Source organism: Chiloscyllium plagiosum, unplaced genomic scaffold (genome assembly GCF_037043375.1).
Source record: "Chiloscyllium plagiosum isolate Xiang-an unplaced genomic scaffold, Cpla_swu_hap1 HiC_scaffold_24, whole genome shotgun sequence".
Lineage (NCBI taxonomy): Eukaryota > Metazoa > Chordata > Chondrichthyes > Orectolobiformes > Hemiscylliidae > Chiloscyllium > Chiloscyllium plagiosum.
The window spans coordinates 9,882,617-9,904,823 of record NW_028270162.1 but is presented as its reverse complement, the minus strand read 5'-3'; the positions used below and the strand labels follow the sequence as shown (position 1 = coordinate 9,904,823).

Genomic DNA, 22,207 nt, shown 5'->3' with positions numbered 1-22,207 from the left:
CAACAGTGGCATCCTGTAGATGGTATACACTGCTGCCACTGTGTGTTTGTGGCAAAGGGAGTGAATATTGAGGCTGGTGGATATGGTGCCAATCAAAACGGGTTGCTTTGTCCTGGGTGGTGTCGAGGTTCTGGGGTGTTGTTGGAGCTGCCCCCATCCAGACAAGTGGGGAGTACTCCATCACACTCTTGCTTTGTGGACAGGCTTTGTGGCGCCAGGAGGGCTGAGTCACCTCGCTACAAAATTCTCTGCCTTGAAACCACAGCGTGTGTAGTTGCCAGTAAACTGTGATTTGTCAGGTGGTATGGGTAACACTTACATAAATGCAACGTCTAAAGAAAGGTGGCCTGTCTACCCAGGCCAACACATTGGCATAGACAGCCTTTCCACTCAGTACAATCGACAACACGGACCTACTATCCATGCCTTCTGGTAGTCCCTGAAATCAGTTTGAAAATCATTTATAATCAACTAGTTCAGGCACTCCTTTAGGGCCGATGGATCTTGAACCCTGACTTCCTAGGTCCTAAACACTGCCGCGAAACCCCCGTGAATTCGGGCTTTAGATATTTCCTAAACAACATGTGCAGAGACCTTATCACACAACCCTGGAGCAGGTGGGATTTGAACTAAGGCCCACCTGGCTCAGAGATAGGGACACTAGCACTGCATCACCAGAGCCCTTCAGGCTTGTAATTTCACTGTGAATGGTCAATGTTTCTGACAGATCGTTGACCTCTTCGAGAAGTGTTAGTTCATGAGACCAACAATTCACCTCAATAGGCCGTGGCTCTCATTGGGACGAGCTTCCTGCTTTGAATCTGAAGGTTATACTTAAGTCTTCCTTCAGCACCAAAATCCAAACTAACTCCAGGGAATGGTCCTGCCTTACCTACCAACACTGTTAATTAGAGAATGATCTGGGCGCTACCCTAGCGGCTCATCGAGAATGTTTATGTGATGGCTGCCGTCAGTACATACCGAAAAGAGCAGACCGGTGATGACGAGTGTGAAAGGCGTTGTGGGAATGTAAATAATGCTCTCAAACCTCCAGTTTAGCGATTGGCGCCATAACAGGATAGTGCATTAACAAAACATGAATAATTAGAACATTGGAAATCACTGGGTCACGTACGTTTTGGTCTGCAGTGAGTAATTAAACAGAGTCTGAAAGAGGTCTAGGGGAAACAGACCAGCCGAAAATGAGCATAGAGAGAGAAAAAGAGAGGCCAGTTGCCAGAAATCTAATATGGGACGTCAATACATTAAATCCATTAACATCCAGTGCGACCAACAATTATCAATTCCTGCGGGATCATGTTCATATTTTGTTTATTTTTTCAAAACAGTGAAAGGTAAAAGAACATTTAGCATAGAGGGCAGGCTAGAAAAAAAGGGTGGGTTACAAATTGTCCGGTGTGAGATTCGGACACTATTACATTTTAATCAGTTACTTTCCTCACACCAACATCCTTGCCTTTTGTACATACTAAAAAAAAACTCAAAAAATGCCAATATTTTCTGCATGGCAAATACTGAAAGTCGGATGTTAAGTACAGAGTTTAGATTTAATTTTGAAAGCTCCGAGATAAACGAGTGCGCCAGCTGCTGAGTTCATCCCAAACTATGGCGCAGTCCATTTAAGAACAAATCGAATTCAAATCCTTTCACAAAACATCTCATTGTTTCACTGAAGCTAACTTCGGGTTGAATCCAATCTCGGGCTAAAATAAAGACAATGTTTGGGAACAAATCTATACATTATTTAAACAACATTGTGCTCAGATTAATAATAGCAGCGACAATTCTTTGAATGTTCAGAATGTTCAGAAAGCCTAATTGTATTTAAATTGTTATTTCTCCTTGGCTTAGCCGAAGTGAAATAATTTTTAAAACCTGTAGAGATTCACGCTCTAAACTCATAAAATTACTAACGCTTGCCATCTAGCGGCAAGTTAGGTTACTGTCAGGGGTAATATCAAACAAATCTCAAATAAGCATCAAAGCTCCACTGAAGTACAAAGGTAAAGTCTTACCATAGTCTTACTTTGTTATTAGATGGAGAGATGATTGGTGGCAGTTTAGGATGAAAGATCACCACTTCTCAGGTGACGGGAGAGGTTGAGAAGGAGATGTCCTTTATAGTAACCTCAGCCAGTGCAGGAATTAAACCCACGCCATTGCCTTCACTCTGCATTGCAAACCAGCCATCAAGCCAACTGAGCTGACTGACCCTCAAATTGTAGTCACTGTTGTTGGAAATGTGGCAGCCAATTTGTGCACAGTAATTTCCCACAGACAACAATGTGTTAATAATTGGATAATTTCTTTGTGGTATTGATTGCAGGTCAAATATTGACCAAGACACTAGGGAGATCTTGAATGTTTCTCTTCAAAATAGTGTCCATTCACCTGTGGAAGCAGATGGAGACTCAGTTCAAGGTCTTAACTGAAAAAATGGGACCTATGACATTGCAGCACTCCACTGGGGTTTAGCCTCCTTTTTTTAAATGCAAAGGTTCTGGAACAGGATCTGAACCCACAGTCATCTGTCTCAAAGGCAAGATTGCTACAATCTTTTCTCTTCCTGACCCACATTTCCATTGTCATGAAGCACCTTAGCTATCTTTTAAGTTTAAATCTGTTTACCAATAAATTGCATGTATATTAACTACAAATGTTCAAATCTTTGTAGCAATGAGGGCACTGTGACTAAAAACAGCTTTTCCTCAACCACCAGGTCAAAAACTGCAGGTTATAATTTCGAGCACAAAATTGTGCCTTTGTGATTGGGTTACTAAAGTTTGTAGATTGGAATCAACAGATTGGAATCAATTAAAATCTTCAGGAGGCAGAGTCATTTTCTTGTAATCAAGGTGATTGGAAATGGTTTCACACCCAAATAACAGACCATTGATCTCACAAATAAACATGGTTTTCTGCAGTTCTCAGCAATGTTAGGTGCATCTTTCTAATATTTTGTTTCTCACACATTTTGAAATTATAATATTTCAAATTGATAAAACCAAGAAGAAAGGTTAGGGTTGGAAGAGCCAGTGTTAATTTGCTCACCTCACTTCAGTTGAGGAAGTGCAAATGCACAATAATATTATACCCATCATGTTGTAAGGAAGACTGGTTTTTGCTTGTAATTTTTCTCCAAACTCACACCATTTCTTTGATGATAATTGTACCCCACAATATCAACTTCATTCACACTGCGTACAAACCATATTCAAGATTCTGGCAAGACATGGTACATACAAACACACATAAAAGCTTGCATTTAATATGTCTATGGCTCTGAAAGTGTCCACCTTCATATAAAATACTAAATTGTAAGCATAAAACCTCTCTTTGCTAATCAGAAGCAACAAAAATGTTATTTCCAGTTGATTTTTTCTGATCTCTTGGAGGAAAGAGGCCAAGCAGCTTCCAATTTAGAGAAATGTTTGACAGAAAGAGCAATTAGCCACTAATTGATCTTGGCCTGTGCCTGTGACAGAAAGGAAGCATCCTGTCAATTTTACCACCCTAATTCTTTCCTCCATTCTGTTCTAGTGCAAAGTGAGTGGACAAAAAACATATTCATTTAAAGAAAAGTTACAAACTTATTTTGATGGTCGCAGAATATGTACATGATACCATTGTTAGATATCCAAAGGAACAACCAAGCCATTCAATTCAAATACTAGCAGTATGCAGGTTTTGTTTGTTTGTGAATGTGTGCATATTATCTATGTTGTGCTTGGTTGATAATTCCATTAAAAGAAAGCATTTAAAATTCATTTTACCCAGTAAAAATTAAAATCAAAGTATTTAGAATCAGACAGATTTATAGGACTGAATGAATCCATTGGGCTCATTATGCCTGTGTAAACTCTTTGAAAGAAATGTCTAATTTATTCCCAATGTCTTCGCTGTAGCCCTGCAACTTAGTCCTTTTCAAGTACATATCCAATTTCCTTTTGAAAATTCATCTGGGAATCTATCCCTCCAGTATTTCGAATCATGCATTCATGAGGTTGGCCAATTGTGCGATCAAAAGTGTCCCCCTTTCACCCCCTCCTTCTCTGGCCATTCTTTACCAACCCACTTCCCAGATCTTTGATCCAACTGATTAGTCTACCTGCAGTCATACAGTCAAATAGCATTGAAACAGACTTTTCAATCCAACTAGTCCATGACAACCATGTTCCCAAACTAAACTAGTCCCACTTGCCTGCATTTGGCCCATATCTCTCCAAACCTTTCCTATTTATGTACATATTTAAATGTCTTTTCAACATTGTAACTGCACTGCTACCACCACTTCCTCTGGCAATTGATTCCACACACAAACCATCTTTGTATAAAAAACATTGCCCCCATGTCCTTTTTAAATTTTTCTCCTTTAATTTTAAAAATATTCCCCCTAGTTTTGAACTCCACCACCTTAGGGAAAAGACTTTTGTTATTCAACTGATCTACGTCTCTCCTGATTTTAGAAATCTCTATAAGATCACCCTTCAACTTCCCACGTTCCAGAGGTAAAGGTCCCAGCCTATGCAGCCTATTTTTATAACTTACACCCTTTATTCCCAGCAACATTCTGGTAAATCTTTTCTGAACCTTCTCCAGTCTAATAATATTCTTTCGAAAATAGGGTGACAAGAACTGCACACAGTGCTCCAGAAGAGCCACGTCCTGTACAACCTCAACATGACATCCCAACTCCTATACTCAAAGGTCGTCAGGGAGAAATTGAATATGGAGACTCTTTGCTGACCATTGTCAATCTCCTTTCCCCTATCTTCTTCAACTTGATTTAGGACAAAATCCATTTAGTATGTCATTCAGTGTGTGGCTGGTTCAATTAGTGTATATTAAGGTCTAAGCTGGCCCTTTCCTTCAATTTTAAACTGGCTTAAGTAGAAGTAATGATGCATTTCTTCACTTTCCTACTTGGTACATGTAGCACACTGGTGTAAACTAGTGTAAGTAGCAAAGTAAATAGGCTGGTTTGGGGTCGTGGGTAAATATTTTTTTTTCATTCAGGAACAGAGATAGAAGTCAACATCTATTCGCAAACCCAGATCCATCATGACCAGAATCTGAAAACCTTATGTGTATCATATGTGAGGCAGACTGTTTTGCATGACTGACAATTACATTTATTTTTGAGCTTGTCAAGCAGCGGTGATCATGTAGCTAACTCATTACAAAATGGTGGAAAATATGCTGTTTGAACATATAAATCAAGTTAAAACTTATGACCAGATATTTTTACAAAATAAACAATTATATGGAAGAACATTCTGATCAAATAATCAGCAACATAATATATCCCAAAATTGATAAAAATCACCAAAAGCATAATATTCATTCCAGAATCTTGAACTTCACTCTGCAAATAATTTAATGTCAGTATTTCAAATATGTGAAACTTGTCTACTGTTGTAATATAAATACTACTTGTCAAACAGGCAATGAGAGAGAAACCAGCATGTACATTATTAGAAGAGTGGAGTAACACCTCAAATCAAAGTAGGTCTTTGGCCTTCAATTTGGTTATTAATTCAATAATTTGTTTAGATGGCAGCCACCTGGTAACTTTGAGTAGGTTATAGAGTCATAGAGATGTTCAGCATGGAAACAGACCCTTCGGTCCAACCCGTCCATGCCAACCAGATATCCCAACCCAATCTTGTCCCACCTGCCAGCACCCGGCCCATATCCCTCCAAACCCTTCCTATTCATATACCCATCCAAATGTCTCTTAAATGTTGCAATTGTACCAGCCTCCACCATATCCTCTGAAAGTCAAAACAACAGCAGTTTAAAAGGGAGAAGAGCAGACAAAGGAAGCACATGGTGAGGACAGTGCAGGAGAGAGAGAGAGAAAATCTGCACAGTTACCGCCTTTGCTGTTTGAATTCGCTGGACATCGGAGTGCATCTGGGAAAATTAACGAACAGTGAAATTCACAACTAATCTTGGAGGAACTGTTGGGCGAAGTTCACAGCACAGAATCAGATAAGTTAATTGTTGTTTTAAGTCTGTCCAAGAGAAAGGCTGCAGTAGTGGGTACAATGGATTCTTTCTTGATTATATGTTTTTGGAGATAAGTCTCTTGGTTAAATTTAAAATATAAGCCATAGCTATTAATTTAACCTGGGGCAGTGTTTGTAGAGGAATAAGACGGTGTTATTTTCTGGGTCTGCAGATTGTGAAGGAGCAAAAGTGGCCTTTGCAGTGATATGTACTTCTTGTCAGATGTGGGAGTTTAAAGAGAGTTTAAGGGTTACTGCGGATTATATCTGCCATAAATGCTGTTGATTGTGAATCTTATCAGATTGAGTGGATCGGTTGGAAAGACAAATAGAAGCGATGAGGAATTTGCAACAGCAACAGTATGTGATGGATGGCAGTTATAGGAAGAGGGGAAAGTCTCAGATACAGTCACATGGATGGGTTAACTCCAGGAAGGGTAAGAGAGGTAGGCAGCTAGAGCAGGAGTCTTTTGTGGATATACCCATTTCAAACAGGTATGCTGTTTTGGAAAATGTAGGGGGTGATGGATTCTCAGGGGAACGTAGCACAAACAACCAAGTTTCTGGTATTGAGACTGGCTCTAATGCAACAAGGGGTACATCGGCTTCCAAGAGATCAATTGTGTTAGGGGATTCTGTAGTCAGAGGTACAGACAGACATTTCTGTGGCCAGCAGAGAAAAAGCAGAATGGTGTGTTGTTTCCCTGGTGCCAGGATCAAGGATGTCTCAGAGAGGGTGCAGAATGTTCTCACGGTGGAGAGGGGCCAGCAGGAGGTCATTGTCCACATTGGAACCAACGACATTGGAAGGGAAAAGGTTGAAACTCTGAAGGGAGATTACAGAGAGTTAGGTAGAAATTTAAAAAGGAGGTCCTCAAGGGTAGTAATATCTGGATTACTCCCAGTGCTACGAGCTGGTGAGGGCAAGAATAGGAGGACAGAGCAGATGAATGCATGGCTGAGGACCATGGGAGAAGGAGTCACATTTTTGGATAATTGGAATTTCTTTTGGGGTAGAAGTGACCTGTACAAGAAGGACGGATTGCACCTAAATTGGAAGGGGACTAATATACTGGCAGGGAAATTTGCTAGAACTGCTTGGGAGGATTTAAACCAGTAAGGTGGGGGGGGCAGGGGTGGGACCCAGGGAGATAGTGAGGAAAGAGATCGATCTGAGACGGGTACAGCTGAGAACAGAAGTGAGTCAAACAGTCAGGGCAGGCAGGGACAAGGTAGGACTAATAAATTAAACTGCATTTATTTCAATGCAAGGGGCCTAACAGGGAAGGCAGATGAACTCAGGGCATGGTTAGAAACATGGGACTGGAATATCACAGCAATTACAGAAACATGGCTCACGGATGGGCAGGACTGGCAGCTGAATGTTCCAGGATACAAATGCTACAGGAAGGATAGAAAGGGAGGCAAAAGAGGAGGGGGAGTGGCATTTTTGATAAGGGATAGCATTACAGCTGTGCTGAGGGAGGACATTCCTGGAAATACATCCAGGGAAGTTATTTGGGTGTAACTGAGAAATAAGAAATGGATGATCACCTTATTGGGATTGTATTATAGACCCCCCAATAGTCAGAGGGAAATTGAGAAACAAACTTGTAAGGAGATCTCAGCTATCTGTAAGAATAATATGGTGGTTATGGTAGGGGATTTTAACTTTCCAAACATCGACTGGGACTGCCATAGTGTTAAAGGTTTAGATGGAGAGGAATTTCTTAAGTGTGTACAAGACAATTTTCTGATTTAGTATGTGGATGTACCTACTAGAGAAGGTGCATAACTTGACATACTCTTGGGAAATAAGGCAGGGCAGGTGACTGAGGGGTCAGTGGGGGAGCACTTTGGGGCCAGCGACCATAAGTCTATTCGTTTTAAAATAGTGATGGAAAAGGATAGACCAGATCTAAAAGTTGAAGTTCTACATTAGAGAAAGGGTCATTCTGACAGTATTAGGAAAGAACTTTTAAAAGCTGATTGGAGGCAGATGTTTGCAGATAAAGAGACTGCTGGAAAATGGGAAGTCTTCAGAAATGAGATAACAAGAATCCAGAGAAAGTATATTCCTGTCAGGGTGAAAGGGAAGGCTGGTAGCTGTAGAGAATGCTGGATGACTAAAGAAATTGAGGGTTTGGTTAAGAAAAAGAAGGAAGCATATGTCAGGTATAGACAGGATAGATCGCGTGAATCCTTAGAAGAGTATAAAGAAAGTAGGAGTATACTTAAGAGGGAAATCAGAAGGGCAAAAGGGGGACATGAGATAGCTTTGGCAAATAGAATTAAGGAGAATCCAAAGGGATTTTACAAATATATTAAGGACAAAAGGGTAACTAGGGAGAGAATAGGGCCCCTCAAAGATCAGCAAGGCGGCCTTTGTGTGGAGCCACAGAAAATGGGGGAGATACTAAATGAATATTTTGCATCAATATTTACTGTGGAAAGGATATGGAAGATATAGACTGTAGGGAAATAAATGGTGACATCTTGCAAAATGTCCAGATTACAGAGGAGGAAGTGCTGGATGTCTTGAAAACGGTTAAAGGTGGATAAATCGCCAGGACCTGATCAGGTGTACCCGAGAACTCTGTGGGAAGCTAGAGAAGTGATTGCTGGGCCTCTTGCTGAGATATTTGTACCATCAATAGTCACAGGTGAGGTCCAGAAGACTGGAGATTGGCAAACGTGGTGCCACTGTTTCAGAAGGGTAGTAAGGACAAGCCAACTAACTATAGGCCATGAGCCTGACGTCAGTGGTGGGCAAGTTGTTGGAGGGAATCCTGAGGGACAGGATGTACATGTATTTGGAAAGGCAAGGACTGATTTGGGATAGTCAACATGACTTTGTGCGTGGGAAATCATGTCTCACAAACTTGATTGAGTTTTTTGATGAAGTAATAAAGAAGATTGATAAGGGCAGAGCAGTAGATGTGATCTATATGGACTTCAGTAAGGCGTTCGACAAGGTTCCCCATGGGAGACTGATTAGCAAGGTTAGATCTCATGGAATACAGGGAGAACTAGCCATTTGGATACAGAACTGGCTCAAAGGTGGAAGACTGAGGGTGGTGGTGGAGGGTTGTTTTTCAGACTGGAGGCCTGTGACCAATAGAGTGCCATAAGGATCGGTGCTGGGCCCTCTACTTTTTGTCATTTACATAAATGATTTGGATGCGAGCATAAGACGTACAGTTAGTAAGTTTGCAGATGGCACCAAAATTGAAGGTGTAGTGGACAGCGAAGAGGGTTACCTCAGATTACAACAGGATCCGGACCAGATGGGCCAATGGGCTGAGAAGTGGCAGGTGGAGTTTAATTCAGATAAATGCGAGGTGCTGCATTTTGGGAAAGCAAATCTTAGCAGGACTTATACACTTAATAGTAAGGTCCTAGGGAGTGTTGCTGAACAATGAGACCTTGGAGTGCAGGTTCATAGCTACTTGAAAGTGGAGTCGCAGGTAGATAGGATAGTGAAGAAGGCGTTTGGTATGCTTTCCTTTATTGGTCAGAGTATTGTGTACAGGAGTTGGGAGGTCACGTTGCGGCTTTACAGGACATTGGTTAGGCCACTGATGGAATATTGCATGTAATTCTGGTCTCCTTCCTATTGGAAAGATGTTGTGAAACTTGAAAGGGTTCAGAAAAGATTTACAAGGATGTTGCCAGGGTTGGAGGATCTGAGCTACAGGGAGAGGCTGAACAGGCTGGGGCTGTTTTCCCTGGAGCGTCGCAGGCTGAGGGGTGACCTTAAAGAGGTTTACAAAATTATGAGGGGCATGGATAGGATAAATAGGCAAATCTTTTCCCTGGGGTTGGGGAGTCCAGAACTAGAGGGCATAGGTTTAGGGTGAGAGGGGAAAGATATAAAAGAGACCTAAGGGGCAACCTTTTCACGCAGAGGGTGGTACGTGTTTGGAATGGTTATATGTATTTAGCACTTCAAAAAATTTGGAGCCATTGATCTGTGAGCATGTGTAATAGTTTAGTAAGAGTATAGAACAACAAAGCATTTCGCTCCTCAAATCTGTTGTCCATTCGATTAGATCAAGGCTGATTTGCCTTATTTCAAGAGATTCCCTACAGTGTTGGAGCAGGCCATTGGGCCCATCAAGTCCACAGTGATCCTCCAAAGCTCATCCCACTTGGACCCACACCCCTACCCTAACCCTGTAACCTTGCATTTCCTGTAGCTATTCTATCCAGTCAGCATATCGCTGGATACTATGAGCAATTTTGTATACCCAATCCACGTACCATGCACATCTTTGGGCTGTGTGAGGAAACTGGAACCCACAAAGACATGGGAAGAATGTGCAAACCCCAGAGACAGTCATCCAAGAGTGGAATCAAACCCAAGTCCCTGGCGCTGTGAGATGGCAATGCTAACCACTGAGCCACTGTGTCGCTCTTAGCCCTTATTTACCAGTCTTATTTTCATATCCTCTGAAACACTAACTTAACACAACATCTCACCTTGAAAGTTCCAATTGACCCCAGCAGCCATTTCCTTTGAGCCACTACATTTGATGTTGAAAAATTGTCTTCTGGTTTCAACTCATTTGGTTCTTCTCATCTGTGATCTATTTTAACAGCAATATGTAATCCTGGTTTCATTACGTGAAATCATTACAATTAATCTCACAATTTATAGAATCATAAAATTTTACAATGGAGAAGGCCATTTGACCCATCATGTCCACTGATTCCTGAAAGAGCTGCCCAGCTAGTCCAGTCTCCAGCCCTTTCTCCGTAGCTCTCCAAATTAATTACTTTCAAATATATATCCAGCTCCCTTTTGAAACGGTTGTATTGATACTGTGTTGGCTACTCTCTGAAGAAGTGCATTTCAAATCCTAACAGCTCTCAGAGAGAAGAATTTCTCCCCATCTCAGTATTAGCTCTCTTGCTGACAGTTGTGAAATTGGGACCCCTAGTTACTAACATACCAACTAGCGAAAACAGAATACCCTTCCTTACCCTGTCAAAATTGTTCATAATTTTGAACATCTTAATAATGTTACCTATTAATCTTCTCTGTTCCAAAGAGAATAAGTTCAGTTTCCCTAATCTTGTATCTAAAATCCCTCATTCCTGATGTAATTCTAGTAAATGTCCTTTGCACTCTCCCCAGGGCTTTAGCATCCTTCCTTAAATAGGCTGCCTAGAACTGAACACAATATTCCAAATGTGGCCTGACCAATGACTTGTAGAGGTGTGGCATCACTTTCTTGTTTTTGTACTCTATATCTCTATTTGTAAACCCAAGCTCCAATAAGTTTCTGTAACAATCATTTCAACTTTCCTGGTCACCTTCAAAGAATTATGCACTTGAACGCCAAGGTCCCTCTGCTCCTGCACCCCCTCCAAGTTGTATCTTTGAGCCTGTATTTCATGGTTTGCAATATGATTTCTTGACTTCATACAAAAAACAATTCCCATAAACCAAGCGGATGCTTTCTAATAACTGGAAGTTGACACAAAAATATCTGGGATTAATTTACTGTTCCTTGATGATAGTAAAATGTAGGGTATGGGTATGAAGGTGAGTTTGAGATCTGAAGGGCCTGTTGTGCTGTATTGTTCTATATTCTATGTTCTATATGATTTCAACTTCATAAGACATTTAATGTGAGCTACTTCTATAATACACTAAATTGTCAAACAGGATTCTTTCATAGATCATCATATGCAGAGCAAACAGTAACAATGTATTGTTAAAGTTACCTCAATTAAGACAACTTTGAACAAGTTCACAAAATGTTTAAATAAGCAAACCTTCCAGTACAGTTCCTCTGACTGGCTTTTTCAAACTTTCCTGAATTTTGTCTTGGCTAACCAAACTACCAGTCAAAACTTTAGTCAAAATTACATCAGCAGTTATATCCACAAAGCTGACTTTTACCTACATCCACTCTGGACATGTAATAATCAGGTATATTAAATGCCCGTGTTCACAAAGTTCTTTGAAATACAATATTGGTTCCGCAATGTCACTACTGAGACAATAGATTCATGTAGAACTCGGAGCTCAAAAACTGCATGAATTTATGTAAAACTCTGTTATCTCACTTTTTAGATTGGAATCAATCTAAACATCAGGTCATAGACAGAGAACACAGGGGGCTAACACCTTCAACATATTGTCTAGCTATCACCATTGTTAACAGCTAACCCGAGAATGCAACTTTTAAAAAAAGGGTTTTGTGATTTACACATGAAAGAAGTGAAACTATCACTGTATTCTAACAGATGAAAGGCTTAACAGACAATCAATTCTTCAATGTATAATTTCAGTTACATCACACTGCAAATTTTTGCTATAAATTCTGTGTTACAATCGAGCCCTCCACATTCACCTGATGAAGGAGCATCGTTCCGAAAGCTAGTGTGCTTCCAATTAAACCTGTTGGACTATAACCTGGTGTTGTGTGATTTTTAACTTTGAGACAATAGAACACATCTTTTAAACAATGCATGCAGAACATATACAGTGTAATATATACAGAAGAGCATGCCATCAGATACCTCAGATGTTTATTGTTGTTAGTAATCAGGGTGTGTATTGGCAACCACTGTGTAATCCAATGTGAGTCAGGATTTAAGGCAGGGACGAGTATGTCTATTTATTGAGGGCAGTGTGTATTTAACCAACTCAATAAACAGACTACAGATATTTTTCTTAGAGTCAAAATATTGATTCCCGGGTGAATAATTAATATTAATTTAACATGCGAATCATGGAAGGAGTTTTTTTAACCACAGTTATAATGGTTAGCAGGTCTGACTTCTGCGATTTTTTGATGCCGAGTTACCGGACTCAAAACATTAATTCTGTTTGCTTCCCAAAGATGCTGTCAGGCCAACTGAGTTTCTCCAGCAATTTCTGTTTTTATCTCAGTTCTTAAAAATCTGTTTTTCACATTCTCTACCTTTTTTTTACTATTCCGTTTTTGTTTCAGATCTCCAACATCCGCAAATCTTTGTTTTGTTCTAGGACCCCTGATTGAGTGAAGTGAGACTTGCCAAAGTCTGCTCTCTGCTTAAACATAGAAGACTGGTGACAAGTTAAGCCAGAGAGGACCACACCCCAGGAAAGGTTGAGAACACAGCTCTTGGCATGGGGCATGGTAACTTCAGCCAGTCGAGAAATTGAAGAGGAATTGAACTCACCCTGTTGGCATCACCCGGCATCACAAACCAGACATCCAGTCAACTGAGCTAACCAATGCCCAATAGAGTGGAGAATGTGGGCAGTGATACCAGCACCTGTCACTACCTCCCTCTACCAGAAACAAGAGGTCATAATTCTCAAGCTAGCCGTAGAATATTTTTCACTAGACAGAGAGGCCTACGTCTTTTCTAATAGAATTAATTAATTAATTAAAAATATTAAGGGTGCAAGACTTCAATCAAGAAGATCTTCCCACTAATTTCTATGGGGAAGTGGGTGATAAGTACAATACTAGGCATCATAAATATAACAGTTATTAATCACAGAATCCCGACAGTGTGAAAGCAGGCCATTCAGCCCACTGAGGCCGGATTAACCCTCCAAACGGCATCCCACCCAGACCTACCACCCTAACCTGTCCCTGTAACCCTGCATTTTCCATGGCCAATCCACTTGACCTGCACATCTTTGGACTGTGGAGAAAAACCCACACAGGCACAGGGACAATGTTCAAACTCTACACAGACAGTGACCCGAGGCTAGAATTGAATCTGGTCCCCGGTGCTGTGTGACAGCAGTGCTAACCACTGAGCCATCCCAGATTGGACTCCTCCATCGTCAGACCACAACAAAACGACGGTTGGAGGAAGAACGCCTCATCTTCCGCCTAGGAACCCTCCAACCACAAGGGATGAACTCGGATTTCACCAGTTTCCTCATTTCCCCTCCCCCCACCCTGTCTCAGTCAAATCCATCGAATTCAGCACCGCCTTCCTAACCTGCAATCTTCTTCCCGACCTCTCTGCCCCCACTCCAGTCTGACCTATCACCCTCACCTTGACCTCTTTCCACCTATCACATTTCCGACGCCCCTCCCCCAAGTCCCTCCTCCCTACCTTTTATCTTAGCCTGCTGGACAAACTTTCCCCATTCCTAAAGAAGGGCTTATGCCCGAAACGTCGATTCTCCTGTTCCCTGGATGCTGCCTGACCTGCTGCGCTTTTCCAGCAACACATTTCCAGCTCTGATCTCCAGCATCTGCAGACCTCACTTTCTCCATCCCAGATTAATCCAACCTCCCCTAAAATGAATTAATATCATTGTGAGATGGTTTGAGAAGAGCAAAACCAGAGCCATTGGGTCAACTGGTAAATGTTGTATAATCTGTGCAATGTAATATCCAATCACACCTTTAGAATGAATGCAAACTGAGACTGGAGCGTCAAAGCTCTTCCTTGCTGGGGAGTGAGATTAGATTAGATTCCCTCCAGTGTGGAAACAGGTCCTTCAGCCCAACCAGTCCACACGGACCCTTCGAAGAGTAACCCAACCAGACCCATTTCCCTGACTAACGCATTGTTGGACTGTGGGAGGAAACCCATGCAGAGAATGTGCAAACTCCACACAGACAGTCGCCTGAGGCTAGAATCGAACCCAGCACTCTGGCGCTGTGAGCCACTGTGCCGCCCCAAAGTATTAGTGGTACTGGTGTTTCACCCAGGGATCTGGTCAAGAGCTTCAGCCTGCACTTACACATAAGGGCTGCAGCAATGCCCAAATCTCAACAGTTTCACACCAAGAAGTGCAAACGCAGCTCAAAATGAACTCCAACAATAAATCATTGTTGACACGCACCTGGGCCTAGACTCAATAGCTCAAATTTTTATCAAAGAATTACCAGTTCTACCCTCGCTTCCCTTTATTGACTTCCCAATTTACCTCAAATGAATCTCACCACTTCCTCGCTCATTATGTTTTCGTAAATCTCTGCCCACATCTGTTTGTAATATTAAAAGCATTCGATTTATCACAGAATAGGCGGAAACCCCATTAAACGTCTGTTCTATAGCACTGGGCCTGACTCAGGGATGGGAAGCTGTCAGGGAATCTCAAGGTCGAAGCAGTAGAGCCGGGTAACTTTTATGATTTTTCCACGGCTGGCCCGCTCCGAATTTCCAACAACAAAAAAAGTATTTTGTAGCCCATCAGTCGCGCCTTTGATTTCCTTTACTTTCCTGTGCTTTGCCAATTACTGTGCAACAGATGCAACTGGGAGAGGGGAGACGGACAGACATATGGCTGAAAGCACGCAAGTCAACAGGACAACAAAGGACACCAGGCATCCCAGTAATATTCATCTGGGAGACAAGATTGGTGCTGAAACAATAACCAGTCCGGTAACTGTTAGCCTGCTCCACACGAGCATGAAAGTCGCCTAACTTCAAAGTGATTCACTGCGCGCGAGCCTCCAGAGGGATCTGATGGAACAGCGTCTCAAGACAACTCTCTCTCCTGGTCAGTAAATACAACAGCAACGTGCTCCCGCTTACTATCAAACCAGAAAAACTTGTTACGTACTGGCTGTCTGTGACATTTTATGCAAATACTGTTGATATTCTGATTTATTTACACCATGTGTTTCGTGCAGATCGGTTTTTTTTAAAACAATATATTCACCAGATAGACAAATATTTAGAATGAGCCAGATGGCCTATTTTTCCATCTGATTTGTCCACAGGTTTCTGGTCACGGGTAATTAGTGCGCAGGAGGCTTTAATGTAAAACTTCAGCACCCCACGTCCAATTGGAGGCCGAGCTTCACGAGTATGAGGCCATTCTGCCCATCGTGCTTGTTCTGGCTTTTTGAAAGAGACTGTTCACGGCTCTGCAAATTTGTACCGCTTTATAGCTTACGCTACCACGTTCAGTTTTAAGCAAGAGGAGGTAGGCGGGTGGCACTGAGAACACAGAGGGTCATGAAATTAGAGAGGGAACAATAATCTCTCAATTCAGAGCCCTGGTTGCCCCGTGATAGCGTCCCCACCTCTGGACAAAGATTCCTGTGTTCGAGTTTCAGAGACGTGAGAACATCTATGAACAGATTGATTAGGAAATGTGTAAACTCTCCATTCAAAGGGGTATTGGTAGATACTTTCAGAAGAATGCATCAGGTAACAAGGTGGGGGGGGGGGGGGAGAAGGGGGGGAACATTTGATGTACGTAGGAATACAGTTATTAGGAGTTTGTGTCGAAATGGAATGGATGGCCATGCCCATTGTACAATCTGTCACTGGTCAGATAGTTCAAATAGAACATCCCCAGTCTGCATTCCATTGAATAGATTCACCTTATGTATACAACATAGAATGAGAGGATGTTTCTCCTCCCCACCACCCCCCCCCCCCCCCATCACCCATAGAAGAGTCTAGGATCAGAGAGAGTCTCAGAATAAAGGAGTGTCAAATTCAGACTGAGATGAGGAGGAATTCCTTGCCACAAAGTGCTGTGGGGGCAGAGTCCTTCTGTATATTTATAGTTAAAATAGATTCTTGATCACTTGGGAAATTAAGGATTGTGAGAAAAGGACAGGAAAGTAGACATGAGGAATATTGGATCAGCCATGATCCTATTGAAATGTGAAACAAGGTCAAGGGGCTGAATGGCCTATTCCTATTCCTGTTTCTTATGGCTGTCATGAGGCCTTTCATCCAGTTCAGCCAGTGCCAGCTCTCTGCAAGAGTAAGGTAGCTCAATATTTGCTCTTTCCCCTTAAGCCTTAATTAAAATTCTATTCAAGTGCCTAAAGGTCATTGACCTGAAACATTAACTTTGTTTCTCTCTCCAAATGCTGCCAGACCTGCTGAATATTTCAGCATCAGACAAAAGATGGAAAATTATAGGCCAATTAGCCTAACCTCGTTGTTGGTAAAATTCTAGAATCCATCATGAAGGATGAGATTTTGAAATTCTTGGAAATGCAGGGTCGGATTATAGAAAGTCTTCATGGATTTGGTAAGGGGAGGTCGTGCATGACAATCCTGTTAGAATTCTTTGAAGAGGTGGCAAGTAGGTTAGACCAGTGAAACCCAGTGGATGTTATCTATCTAGACTTCCAAAAGACCTTCAATAAGGTGCCTCATGGGAAGCTGCAGAGGCCATTGTGTTCAAAGTGAGCTACTGGCATGGATTTGGGAGTGGCTGTCTGACAGAAGGCAGAGAGTTAGGATAAAAGGTTCTTTTTTGGAATGGCAACCGGTGACAAGTGGTGTCCCATCGGGTTCAGTGTTGGGGCTGCAGCTGTTCACTTTATATATTAATGATCTGGATGAAGGGACTGGGGGCATTCTGGTGAAGTTCGCTGATGATATGAAGTTAGGCGGACTGAGGAGGTGGGGAGGCTGCAGAAAGATTTAGGACAGTTCAGGAGAGTGGTCCAGGAAATGGCTGATGAAATTCAATGTGAGCAAATGTAAGGTCTTGCACTTTAGAGAAAATAATACTGGACTATTTTCTAAATGTTGAGAAAATTCTTAAAACCGAAGTACAAAGGGATCTGGAAGTGCTAGTCCAGGATTCTCTAAAGGTTGATTTGCAGGTTGAGTCCGTGATTAAGAAAGCAAATGTAATGTTGTCATTTATCTCAAGAGGGTTGGAATATAAAAGCAATGATGTGCTTCTGAGACTTTATAAAGCTCTAGTTAGGCCCCATTTAGAATACTATGTCCAATTTTGGGCCCCCACACCTCAGGAAAGACATACTGGAGTGTGTCCAGCAGAAATTCACATGGATGATCCCTGGAATGGTAGGCCTAACATATGATGAATGGCTGAGGATCCTGGGATTGTATTCATTAGAGTTTAGAAGGTTGAAGGGAAATCTAATAGAAACTTACAATAAAATGCATGGCTTAGAAAGGGTGGACACTGGGAAGTTGTTTCTGTTAGGCAGAGAGACTAGGACCTGTGGGGACAGCCTTAGAATTAGACGGGTCAATTTTGGATGGAAATGAGGAGGCATTTCTTTAGCCAGAGAGTGGTGGGTCTGTGGATTTCATTGCCATGGAGCACAGTTGAGGCCGGGAAATCAAGGCAGAGATTGATAAATTCTTGATCTCAGAAGGAATTAAGGGCTACGGGGAGAGTGCGGGTAAGTGGAGTTGAAATGCCCATCAGCCATGATTAAATGGTGGAGTGGACTTGAGGCGAATGGCCTTACGTCCATACCTATGTCTTATGATCTTATCTTCAGTTTTCAATTCCACTTCATCTCCATTGTGTGGTGTCTGAAAGAATCCAATTCTGCTTTCACATCTACTTTACTACCTAATCAGTCTTCAACTTTAAACAATACTAGTTTGACATATTGTGCAACCACCTCTGAAGTATTGAGAGTAAATGTTCCAAAATTAGGTATAACCCACTAAATAATCACCTTCATTTTTAAAAAATTCATTCTCATGATGAGGGCATCACTGGCCAGGCAAACATTTATTGTTCATCCCAGAGGGCCTGGAGTCACATATAGGCCAGATCAGGTAATTTCCTTCTCTAAACCAGATGAGTTTTCCTGACAATCAGCAATGGAATCATAATCACCACTGAATACAAATCCCACTATCTGCAATGGTAGGATTTGAACCTAGGCCCCCAGAACATTACCTGGATCTCAGGATTAACAGTCCGGTGATAACACCACTAGGCCATCACCTCCCCATAGCACTTTTCATGTTATTTATGAAATGTAGCAACCAATGTTTGTACAGCAAGTTCGATAAAGAGCAATGTGTCAATGATCAGATAAACCTGTTTTGTGATAGTGCCTGAGAGATAAATATCAACCACCTCATCTGGGAAAACTCAAAGCTTTTTTTGGAAGATTCCTTTTGGATCTTTTACAATCCAAGAGGATAAAGTAACCCTTGGTTAAACATATCATCTGAGGGATAGCATGCCAACACTCTCTCTATGTTGACATTGGCCCACAATTTGTGTTTGTGTCGAAAATCATACTTGAACCCACAAGCTGAGGCAACAATTGCTACTCACTGAGCCAGAATAACACTATGCATAGCTCATGATTTAATACACAACTACAAATTGGACTCAATGAGTGTCTTGACAATTTCAGAATTGATTGTGATTAATAATCTTGCTGAATTTATTTTTTTATTGGGATCTAAGACTGCAGAAAATTGCAGAACTGTGGATATAAACTATCTGATTGCAACTTATGTATGCTGTTTCTTCGGAATAAGGCAATGGTCTCTCTAAAATAAAGAAAGTAACTCAGATTGACATAAAACTAAACTACAAAAAGCAAACACTGCAGTTCTGGAAACCTGCATAAATATGATCTCCATTCAATATCAATATTACAGAATAAGCTTCTCCCGACTGTGCGAGCAGAATTGGGATACCCGGTGCAAAGTAGAATCTCACTAAAGCAGATCTAATGAAATATGTTTACAACTGGAGAACTTACATAATTTTAAATAAATCATTGAAAGCAACATTTTTATTTTAAGTTGGGAAAATATATTCCAAACACAGTTCAAAATACTTATTTTGCTGTAAAGTACTTTAGAACAACTTGAGGTCTTGAAAAAGGTGGCAAATCAGACATTGTGTTTTGCATTCGCTAATGGGTGAACAAACATGTTCTCCAATGGAATACATCATATATGCATTGCCATGGCTGCTGAGATGGCTCTATGCATGTACAGTGGTTCGTGCCTGCACGCAGTGACTTATAACTTCATCCCAAAGCATTCCAGGTGGAAAATTAGCAGTGATAATTTGCACAACATCATTATGCACAGACTGAAATGAGATGGAAGGTATCAATGTGTCCAGGGATTGTTAGAGGGTATCACTGTCTGGTCTTGGGGATTGGTACAGGATTTCACTATCTGGTTTAAGGGAATGATGGAGGTATAGAATCCTGAGGCCTGCGAGGAGGGGGTGGAAGGGTATGAGCTAAGGTAGAGGGTACAGTTTGGCTTCCTTCCTAACCTGGATCCCAGTTCTCCTCAATACATTACCCCACTACCTATCCTTTCCTTACCCAGGTATGTTAGCCAGCTGGCTCTGCTACACTCCAGCATAACTGCAATCTTTTAATCCAATGAATGCAACAAGAAGAAGAGTGAGCCTGCCATGCTGACTGATCTCTCCCATGACCTCAGCTCCAGCAAGTATTTGTTATGACTAGGACACATTCACGTTCAGCTAGTTGTTTGTAGAAATTGCCATTAACTAACTGAGATCACTTTGGAGTTTATTTGCGTTTCTTGACTGTGAACAATTGAAGCAGCCCCATCTTTCTTGTTAGCAGCTGCCTGACTTGTCACTGGGAGAAATGCGAGGAAACGTGTAGCATTTTTGAATATTCATGCTAGCAGCTTAGCAATTGTGTTGTGTTAGCACCAGATAAGGTTAATTAAATGTTGGAAACACGAAAATTTAGTTAGTGCAGTAGTTCAACAGTTAGCACTGCTGCCTTACAGGAGCTGGGACCCAGGTTCAATTCCACCCTCAGGTGACTGTCTATGTGCAGACTTATATATCCTCTCCATGTCTGTGTGGGTTTCCTCCAGTGGTCCAAAGATGTGCAGGTTAGATGGATTGACCATGGTGATTTGCCCATAGTGATTTGCCCATAGTGTCCAGAAATGTGCAGGCTAGGTGGATTAACCATGGGAAGTGCAGGGTTGGAGGGATGGGGTGGGTCTGGGTGAGATGCTCTTCAAAGGGTTGATGTGGACTCAATGGGATGAATAATCTGCTTCTGCATTGTAGGCATTCTAAGATCATGGTTTGCATTCCTGCAAGATTGCAAGAGCCTTTCTAGATATATGAAAGGTAAGAATGGACATTGGATCACTGGAAAATTGGGCTGGACAAGTACTACTGGGGAAGGAAGAAATGGTGGAGGAACTGAATAGACATTTTGCACGAGTTTTCACAATGGAAGACACCAGCAACATACCAGAGCTTCAAGAGAGTCGGGGGCAGAAGCGACTGTCGTGACCATCACTAAGGACAAAGTCATGGGGAAGCCAAAAGGTCCAAAGGTGGATGAATCACCCAGACCAGATGGTCTACACCCTAAAGTTCTGAAGAAGACGGCTAAGGAGATTGTAGAGACATTAGGAGTGATCTTTCAGAAATCACTGGAGTCAGAGAGGGTCTCAGAAGGCTCAGAAGGATGTAACACCCTTGTTTAAGAACGGAAGAAGGCCAAAGACAGAAAACTGGAGGCCAGTTAGCCTGACCTCAGTCATTGGCAAGCTTTTAGAGTCCATTATTAAGAATGAGATTGCAGAATACTAGGAAGTACATGGTAAAATAGGGTTGGGTCAGCATGTCTTCGTCAAGGGAGGTCATGCCTGACAAATGTTTTAGAATTCTTTGACAAGGTAATGAGCAAGCTAGACAAAGGAAAGCCAGTGGATTTCCAGAAGGACTTTGCTACACAGGAAGGTGTTAAATAAGATTGGATCCCATAGTATTAGGGGTAAGGTACAGGCATGGACAGAGGATTGGCTGAATGACACATTGGCAGAAGGCAGGGAGTAGAGACAAATGGTTCTTTTTCAGGATGGCACCTGGTGACTAGTGGAGTTCCACAGGGGTCTGAGTTGGGACCACAACGTTATACATTAACTATTTGGACGAAGGAGCTGAGAGCATTGTTGCTAAGTTTGCAGATGACACAATGATAGATGGAGGTACAAGTAGTGTTAAGGAAGCAGCAAAGCTGCAGAAGGACTTGGTACAGACTAGGAGAGTGAGCAAATGAGTGGCAGATGGAATACAATGTTGGGAAGTGTGAGGTAGTGCACTTAGGTAGGAAGAATAGAAGCATAGACCATTTTCTAAATGGGGAAAGGCTTTTGAAATCTGAAGCACAAGGGGACTTGGAGTCTGAGTTCAGGTTTCTCTTAATGTTAACATGCAGGTTCAGGTGGCAATTGGAAAGTCAAATGCAATGCTTGCATTCATTTCAAGAGGGCTAGAATACAAGAGCAGATATGCACTACTGAGGCTGTTTAAGACTCTGGTCAGACTGTATTTGGAGTATTTTGAGCCGTTTTGGGTCCCTTGTCTGAGGATGGATGTGCTTGTACTGGAGGGGATCCAGGCGAGGTTTATAAAGAATGATCCGGGGATGAAGTGCTTGTTGTATGAGAAGTAGTTGAGGACTCGATAGAGG

At 41.8% G+C, this 22,207-nt stretch overlaps 2 long non-coding RNA genes across 2 annotated transcripts in view; one reads left to right on the top strand and one right to left on the bottom strand.

Moving 5' to 3' along the window:
• LOC148145355 (uncharacterized) overlaps nt 1-22,207 on the bottom strand; it is a 30,420-nt gene that overhangs the window by 5,499 nt on the left and 2,714 nt on the right. Inside the window, exon 2 of the long non-coding RNA XR_015761234.1 lies at nt 10,515-10,621. This is a non-coding gene — a long non-coding RNA (uncharacterized LOC148145355). The remainder of the gene's footprint in view (nt 1-10,514; nt 10,622-22,207) is intronic.
• LOC148145354 (uncharacterized) overlaps nt 15,101-22,207 on the top strand; it is a 66,487-nt gene continuing 59,380 nt past the window's right edge. The window contains exon 1 of the long non-coding RNA XR_015761235.1: nt 15,101-15,507. This is a non-coding gene — a long non-coding RNA (uncharacterized LOC148145354). The remainder of the gene's footprint in view (nt 15,508-22,207) is intronic.